This window comes from Mus caroli, chromosome 15 (assembly GCF_900094665.2).
Source record: "Mus caroli chromosome 15, CAROLI_EIJ_v1.1, whole genome shotgun sequence".
Lineage (NCBI taxonomy): Eukaryota > Metazoa > Chordata > Mammalia > Rodentia > Muridae > Mus > Mus caroli.
In genome coordinates, this window is record NC_034584.1 from 24,516,541 (window position 1) to 24,526,304 (window position 9,764).

Here is a 9,764-nt window from a genome sequence, read left to right on the forward strand (position 1 = left end):
CCAGGGCCAAAAAGTGGGAGTGAATGGGTAGGGGGGTCTGTGGGAGGGTATGGGGGACTTTTGGGATAGCATTGGAAATGTAAATGAGGAAAATATATAAATAAAAAATAAAAAAATATATTAAAAAAATGGAATCTCATTGTCTTTCTGATCCATATTTCCTGATGGTTAAACTTGTTAGCTTTTTATAATTCCTCATTTAAAAAACATCTGTTTAGCACAGTTACCTGTTACCTGTTCACTGTTTGCATTGATATCTGGTTTGTTTTATTGAGTTTTTTTTGGTTTTTGTTTGTTTGTTTGTTTGTTTGTTTGTTTTTGTTTTTTGATAATGTATCTTCTTTACTTTTTTTTTACTGGATATTTTCTCTATTTCTCTTTCTTTTTTATTAGACATTTACTTTATTTACATTTCAAATGCTGTCCCCTTCCCTGGTTTCCCCTCTGAAGAACCTCTATTCCCCCTCCTCCCCCTGCTAACCAACCCACTCACACCTGCTTCCTGGCCCTGGCATTCCTCTATCCTTGGGAATAGAGCCTTCATAAGACCAAAGGCTTCTCCTCCCATTGATGACCAACTAGGCCATCTTGTGCTACATATGCAGCTAGAGCCATGAGTCCTAACATGTGTACTCTTTGGTTGGTGATTTAGCCCCAGGGAGCTCTAGTGGTACTGGTAAGTTCCTTTTATTGTTCCTCCTATGGGGCTGCTAACCTGAGTCCTTTACATAGTTTATTTGTTTATTCTATTTCTTGATGCATAGATGGATGTGGTCTCTTTGCTGTCTCTTCATTTTGCTTCTTCTCTGTACCTAGCATAAACCTTTCATCAGATTCAGCACTAGTAGTCTGTTCCACTGTCATTCTGTTCAGAAATTCTTTGTCTATTACCTTTGTTTTGACATGTTTCCCTTATATGTTTTATTATGTTAAGGTTTTGGTCTTTAAAGATCACTAAATTCTTTAAATTCATTTAGTTGACAATTTTTTTGTTCAAAGTAATACAGGGATCTGGTTTCATATTTCTACAAGTGGCTTGCCTGAGAACCCAGTACCACTTGTTAAACATAATCTCCTTTTAATGTATTTTTTAGCTGCTTAGTGGCAAATCAGATGACTATAGATATGTAGGCTTTTCAGTGCATCTTCTATTTAGTTCCATTGGTCTATGTGTCTGTATTTTGTTGATACCATGTTGCTCATGTTCTATGACTCTGTAGTAATTAGTTTATTAGCAAACATGCTCTTAAATATATTAAAAACACTCATTTAACTATCCAAATATTGCTCTTCTACTCAAAGCTAGCCATATCTTTCACTTGTAGAACTGAAATACTATTGCTGCTGCTTTCGTATATTAGTACTCTCAACCCTATCCCAGTCCAATTTCAAACTTCATAGAATAACCTACAAAACAAGCAACAGCAGTTTTTTGTTGCTTGAAGCTCTCATATCTGTCCAATGTATTATGTGTTAAACCACTCTTGGTAAGAACCCTTGTTCTTCCTCTTCCTGTTCTAAATTTAGAGATCCTTTGTATGTTTCCTTTGGAAAAGCAGCCAACTCTTTTTCCTGGAGACCTTCACAATGATGCTGTTTACAGAAACAGTCCCTGGATACTCATAGGCAATTAATGTCTTTCCATCCTCTACTCCACTGCACCTGCTCAATTATGCTGATGTAGTCTAAAATGTTCAAATCTGAAATCACACTCCTCACTTGCACTTCTTCCTATAACTTATTGTTTTTATTTCATGGAAGTCCAGTTGCCTTCTAATGCAATTTATGTGCATTATATACATACATACATACATACTTAATATATATATGTACATGTATACACACATGAACACTCACACACAGTTAAATACAGGTAGGTCCTTAATACTCTATGAAGCCAGAAATTTCTGTGACAAAAATGCTAAACAGGATCAGTTTTTCACCAAATTTTTGCCTTAATCCAGTGCTTACACATTTAATGCTCTCTGAGTCCTACAGTGAACTATGAACATTTGCTAAGCAGACATGTGTAGTCTTCAATGCTAATCAATGCTGTTCCAGGTTGAAGTCATGAAGAAAATAAAATTATTAGTGAAGAAAGAAAATTGCAATCATATAGACATTTTCTATGTAGAGCTATATTTTAAGTTGGGGAGTACTTAAATTATGTAAATCATATGTATGAAATGTGTTTATCTGCTTTGAAGCATAACACACCTCAATGGTGCTAATGCACTGAGCCCTAACATGCATCTACATACCTGTCAGTATATAATTAATGTGTTCCCTAAGGCTGTCCATAATAATGAATGCTTCTATTTACATACATGTGTCTCTTCAAAAATGTTCAATTGTCATCCAGTATTTCATGCCACAGTGGACAGCCTTTCAATTATGAATTTTAAGCTTTATAAGACCATAACATTAAAGAAATTCTTGCACCTGTGTGATCAACTTTTCAAGTGACAGCCTTTGGATCATTTTCTCCTTGAAGGTTCTGATAAAACTGTGATATCACTTGAAATTAGCTAATGTCTGTTAGGCAATATTTGACAAAAGCTGACCCACAACAAGCAGAAGATGAAGCCAGGGTGTATACACACACCCTTCATTCCTTAATGTGAGCAGTGCAAACATGAGGGGGGGTATGTTCATCCCTGTGTGATTACACCTTTGCACTGACATTACAGGCTAGCTTTAATGAAGTAAATATGGATTTTATGGTATGTTATGTCTGTTATGTATGAGAAAATCACAGGTCACACACTTTATTTACTGTAAAATATTGATTGATGGCTCCATGAAATATATGATCTATAAACACACTTCAGAATATGTAATTGTATAATTACTGAAATGTAATATCAATTACTGTACCTCAGAATCATAAAACAAAATAAGTTTGTGTGATATGAATGTTTTTGCTTGCAATAGCAAGTTGCTTTACAATTAAGAAAAGGCAAAACACTGACATGTAAAGAACAGTAGGCAATGTAATCATAGGATTGTATATTAGAGGTTGTAATTATATACCTTAACTGCCTGGGTCAAAGAAAATATCCCTGAGATTAGAGAGTAGAGCTAAACAGAAAAATCTGCTTACTTGAGTTACAAAGCTATCAGACCTATCAAAGATGTTTTAGGGTTTGTATTGCTGCAATGAATCACTATGAGCAAAGCAACTGGGGAAGTAAATGGTTTATTTTACTGACATTTCCAAAGAATTCTTTATCATCCAAGGAAATTATAACTGGAACTCAACAGGGCAGGAACCTAGTGTCAGGAACTAATGCAAACGTCATGGAGGGGTGCTGCTTCCTTGCTTGCTTCCATGACTTGCTCAACCACTAACCTAGGTTTGGCATCACCCACAATAGCTGGACCCTCTCCCATCAATCACTAATTAAGAAAATGTCCTACACAGACTTGCCTGCAACCTGATCTCATGGAAGCATTTTCTTAATTGAGGCTCCCTCTTCTCAGATAACTTTAGCTACATCAAGTTGAAATTAAACTATTCAGCAAAAGGAGGTAAGATAGCATCTTCCCCCAGAGTCTGCCAAAGAGTACAATCAAGAAAAACCACAAAATGGCATATTTCTAAGCTTTATGATACCCATCTATGACAGTTTGTGTTACAGTTATGAAGAAATGTAGTATTCAAAAATGCCTTGTTTTTAAAATGAATCAACGAAATCCACATTGAGAGTCTCTGTTGTTGTCACAGTCAGAAAATACTTGCCAGAGGTAGCAAATGCCTACAATTCCACCATGGGATAGTTGTAGAGAACACTAATACCTTATCTTACCAAATTTGTGAATTCTAGGTTCAGAGAGAGACTCTGTCTCAAAATCTATGGTGAAGAATGATTGCAGAACATGACTGACCCCCATTCATGCGCCCACACACCTGCACATACATTCATGCACACACACATACCTGCACATGCATTCATGCACACACACACACCTGCACATACAGTCATGTACACACACACACACACACACCTGCACATAGTCATGTACACACACACACACACACACACCCCTGTACATACATTCATGTATACACACACCTGCACATACATTCATGCACACACACCTGCACATACATTCATGTACACACACACCTGCACATACATTCACGTACATACACACACACACACACCTGCACATGTATTCATATATGAACATACCTGTACATGCATTCATGTGCCTGCACACACACACACACACACACACCTGCACATGCATTCATGTGCACACACACCTGCACATAATTTCATATACATACCTGCACATACATTCATGTACACACACACCTGCACATGCACTCATGTATACTCACACACATATTCACAAACCCACACACAGAGCTAAAAGAACAATTTTTAAAATGAAGAGTAAAGATATTACAAATCTTATTTAATATTTGAGATACATATTAAACAAACAAATATACAAATTTATCAAGAGCCATGTTGCAAGTTCAATCACTGGGAGAGAAAAAAAGTTATAGACAACATCCCACACTAATAGCATGTTGGACACTTGACATGCACATTGTACACACTTAAATGTGCTTTCTAACTCTTTTTAGTTCTCAAATATATAGGATGGTGAATTCCTCATAGATAATATCAAATGGATGCAAAATGAGGTCCGGGGCTTGTGAGATGCCACAATATGGAAAGGATCTTAATTGTCAAGCCTGGTAACCTGAGTTTGATTCCCAGGACCCACGAATTGTGGGTCAGTGTCAGCTATCACAGGGTGTCTTTGACCTTTGTCTACATGCTGTCACAAGCATATGTTTCTATCCATATAAACATACACACCCAAATAAAATAAATATATGTATAAAATAATAAAACTAACAAAATATGTGTGATAAAACTCTAAGTAATTTCAAAAGCAAATTAATTAGTCCATCTTGCTGCATTATGAAAAATGAAAAATAATTCTTAACTAGGCACCAACTTTTTATTCAGCATTAAAGTATTAACCTAGCAACAATATCACAATATACTTTCTACAACACTTAGATATAAAACAAAGAATTGTAAATGTATGAATCTAATTAAGATTGCTTTCTATATGACCAAGCATTTTCATATATTGCAGAAAGGAAACATGGAATGCAAATATTCCATGATGCCAAGTTGGTTTGTGTTGACATTTTCACAAAACAAAACAAAACAAAACAGGAAACTGAACAATCTGACGAGTATTTTTAGTCCCGTTAGCATCTAATGACTTAAAGTTTCACATTAAGCTCGCTACAGGACAGGGAATGGTTCTAAATAGGAGGAAGATGAAGTCTGCATGCTTAATAATACATCAAAACACTCCTGACAGGATTTTCAAATAGTAAAGGTATGCCAGAATTTATAGTATTATTATTTACAAAATAATCAAAGAAATTATACCAAGAGATTATTTAAAGTAATAACCTATTTGATGGATGGATTCCACACTAACTCAAAATATTTAAATATCTAAAGTACCTGAAATATAAAGATCTGAGTATTTTACCTGTTTCATCTTTCCTATGTATAAAATACAAGAAAATTGCAGTGTTCTTTAAGAGAAATTGGGGCTATCTTATTTCAAAAGGTTATCAGGTATCCATATATCCTTCCTTCATGTTTCCTCTCATGTTGATTAAATATGTATAACATCACTCCAATTATTCTTTTACATATAGCTTTAGGTGGCTATAAACAACCCATGGTCATAGAGGAAGGCAAAAATATCAAAATTTGCTGAACAACAAAATATAATTAATTTGAATAAACTGACATATTTTAAATTACCAAGAACTATTGGATCCATAGTTTAAGGAGACCAAAGGCAGATTTTCTCCCCCTCATAACGTGGACATCTGAGTCCCATGACACACCAGAATATTTCATTGCATCTTTCTTATGGGAAACTATACAGAGGAGTGAGGATTGAAAGTATTTTCATTATAAACATTATTGTAATACACTGTCTATAAAATATAGAACCCATGAGACATTGTTGCATTCAAGTCAAAAAATATTAAATGTTATATATTTATTTACTTAGTGTATGTATATGTATTGTTCTATCTCTGTGTGTGTGTGTATTTGCATGCATGTGTGTGTGTGTGTGTGTGTGTGTGTGTGTGTGTGTACATGCTTACATATGCATGGCACAGATGTGAAGGTCAGAGAGAAACTTGAATGAACTTTGTCTCTGCTTCCTCCATGTGAGTCCTGTAATCAAACTCAGTTCACTGGGCCTGGTGACAAGCCCTGCTCACATTCAATTATACATGCTGTTATTTCTTTAGAGAAAGAGTCTAGAAGCACAGACTGCATCCACTTCTCTGAAGAGACAAATCAAATGGGAACTCAAATGCCCATCAAGGTCCTCAAAGTGTGATTTGTGTAATGAGGAGGACTGGCTCAAAGTAGGGCAATGATTACTGAAACCACATGCTACTCTTCGAGAGAAGTTACCTGCCACTCTCCTTCTGAAACTTTGATGTTATTCTAATTATAGCTCAATTCTATGCAGTAAATTCAAATGAGAACATTTAGTATTTAAATCATATCATCAGAAAATCTAAATTATTATTTAAAACAAACTAAAGTTCATATTTTTGTGTATGTATATATATATACATACATATACACATATAATGCATAGTTATGTATGACTGTGTGTGAGAGTGTTCACGTGTGTAATCACATAGGGGTTAATGTGCACAATGTGCTCATAGATATGAAGATCAGAGGTTGACATTGGTTGTCTTCTTTCATTATTTTCCATCTTATACATTGAGGCAGGGGCTTTTGCTTAAATCCAGAAGTCACTCGTCTAGAATATATTAGTGTGCCATCTTGCTCTGTGTATCTGTCTTCACTTATGGAACATCGGGTTAAATGGCAGGCCATTTTTCCTGCCCAGCTTACCATTTGTGTATATTCTGGGGATCCTGAGTTCTGCTTTGCATACATGGAGAACACTTTACCCATTGAACTCTTGCTCAGATCCCGAATGTTATATTAAGGAACACAATAGTTTAAGTCTAGTATTCTGCCCCTGACTTTGGTTGCTGCTACAGTCAAAGGTGCATTATAGTTTGTAGTTTCCCCGTGGGACACGTGCTTCTTTCAGTGTTTTGCAGACTGAACTTAATCATTGCATTTGTGTGCCATGTGTGTTATTACTTTTAAGAAATTCAAAGTTTTATTAAAATATGTAAAGTTACCATGACATCAGACCCACCAAAAAACATTTTAGAATACAAATGAATCATAAAATTCCGAAGTACTTTTCTAAAGAGCTCAATACAATAATCTGCTTTGAGGAACTCTCATGTTTGTTGAAGTACATTTGGAAGAAGCTGTGCAGATAGGAAAAGAAAGAAGTGAAAAATCTCAAATGAAGCTGATAGAAATTTCCCACCATCTGACTAATTCCCTTAGTTGCAGTGGCATTGAAGACAGACCTATAGTGAAGTGAACTGATTGTATTATTATAAATGCACATAAATCCACCGCTGTTCTGGCCTTATTTACTCTTGCCATATACCCTGGAGAGGAGACGGATTAAATTTCCTCATTATTGCTAATCACTGCTATCCGAGTGTCTGTTATATTCTGAGCTTTATTGATTGCAAATCTGCCTAGTGATACACCTTCCACTGGCTGTGTCTGCACGTCAGTTTCACAAATACATCCCCAAGTCAACCATATTACCTTACATAACCCACTATTCCAATATCCTATTCTGAGGTACAGAGGCTTCCTCTTAGCTATGAATAATATTTTTCAAGACTCTTTCTGGATACCTGAAGCTGAAAAATACTGACTCTTAAAACATATTTCCCACATACACCCATTATGGTGCTTCATTTATAAAAAATATCAGGCACTGACAATAATTTACAATGTTTATGGCCACATTAAGCTCAATGTTTGACACATTTCCCTACTAAATAAGAAATCATCACTCTAGGTACATTAGATCCTCTATGGCATATTTAAATTTCTTGCTAGCATTACGAATATTGCAAAGTTAATTAATGGCTTTCAGAATCCACCAATGGCAGCACATGACAATTGATCTTGTAACTCAAGGTGGCCACTACTTAATGAACCACCAGGTAATGTACTGTGCCATCAAATAGGAGTCTTCCTGTCCCAAGAAGAGGTGAAAAGAATGTCACAAGATTCCATGGTACTCCCATGAAGTGTAGAAAATATCAGAACTTCACCTCTGGAAACTTAATTATTTAATATTATCAGTTACTGACGAACATGACTAATTAAACCTACAGAAGAACAGTAGAAAAATATTAAAAATGTCAAGTTTTATTCAAATAAAAGTTCTCTTTGGACTAATAACTTTAGAATAATTTGAAAGATTTTCTTAATTTTAATTTCTACATTGGTATTATGTAGGTTCATTATTCTTTAAAGTGAACTGCTAATAAGCGAGATTAAACTTGTATTTGGTATAAGTGAGAAGAAAAACTTGATCATTTAAAAACCCATAATCACCTTCCTAGACTTGCTCTATTTATTAGATATTTTCTTCATTTACATTTCAAATGCTATGCCCAAAACCCCTATACCCTCCCCCGCCCTGCACCCCAACCCACCCACTCCTGATTCCTGGCCCTGGCATTCCCATGTACTGAGGCATATGATCTTCACAAGACCAAGGGCTTCTCCTCCCATTGATGGCCGAGTAGGCCATCCTCTGCAACATATGCAGCTAGAGACATGAGCTCGGGGAGGGGGTGTAGGTACTGGTTAGTTCATATTGTTGTTCCTCCTATAGGGTTGCAAACCCCTTTAGCTCCTTGGGTACTCTCTCTAGCTACTTCATTATGGGCCCTGTGTTCCAACCAATAAATGACTGTAAGCATCCACATCTGTATTTGCCAGGCACTGGCATAGCCTCATAAGAGAGAGAGATATCAGGGTCCTGTCAGCAAAATATTACTGGTATATGCAATAGTGTGATGTTTGGAAATGGTACAAAGAAAACTGAATAGAGAGTTGAAAATGCTGCGGGCTTTTGATATGTCTTAACATCCTTTATCATTTGTCATGAGTTCCTAGAGAGAATCTCCACCAAAGAACTTCCAGTGATGGTCCAATAACTTCTCACCATTTCCTCGGACTCCAGCTGATGAGCAGAATCTTGTGGTTTCTTTTGGATTAACCTGCCATTACTGATTTATAAAATGGTGTTTGTGAGTGGATCAAGCTACCACTGCTGATTTATGTGAACTCAACTGCTGATATCCTGACAATGCAGATTGGATTTGCTTCAAATAGCTATTTCTAAATAGGTTCGTATCCTCCTATGCTCTATTAACCTTTCCTTTCCACTATCTCTGGTGGGTGGTGGTCTAGAAGGGAGTTTAAGGCATTTAAGAACCCTAATTAAAAATAGGTTTTGAAAAATCTAAGCCTACAACAGGAGTGTCAAAGATATACTGACAACAATACACTCTGTTGTCATTGCTCTTGTTTACATGAAACTCGAAGATAAGCCTGTTTTGCTGAGAACCCATACATTTTGGTGGTGTCAGAAACTGGAGAATGGATCCGGCCGGATCAGCGCCGGGGTAGCTGGAGCGCAGGGTTGCCTGACACCCGCCAGCTACCCACGACCCCCGCAGCAGGATTTTGGGACTGCTGGTGAGTGGAACACAGCTTCTGCTCCAGTCCAATCACACGGGACCTGAGACTGCTCTGGTTGGGGAGAGAGAAATC

General features: G+C 36.5%; 1 long non-coding RNA gene across 1 annotated transcript in view; it reads left to right on the plus strand.

Moving 5' to 3' along the window:
• The window catches only part of LOC110310012, a 23,979-nt gene extending 14,776 nt beyond the window's left edge, over nt 1–9,203 (plus strand). Inside the window, exon 3 of the long non-coding RNA XR_002379788.1 lies at nt 9,098–9,203. This is a non-coding gene — a long non-coding RNA (uncharacterized LOC110310012). The remainder of the gene's footprint in view (nt 1–9,097) is intronic.
• Nucleotides 9,204–9,764: the final 561 nt, after the last annotated feature.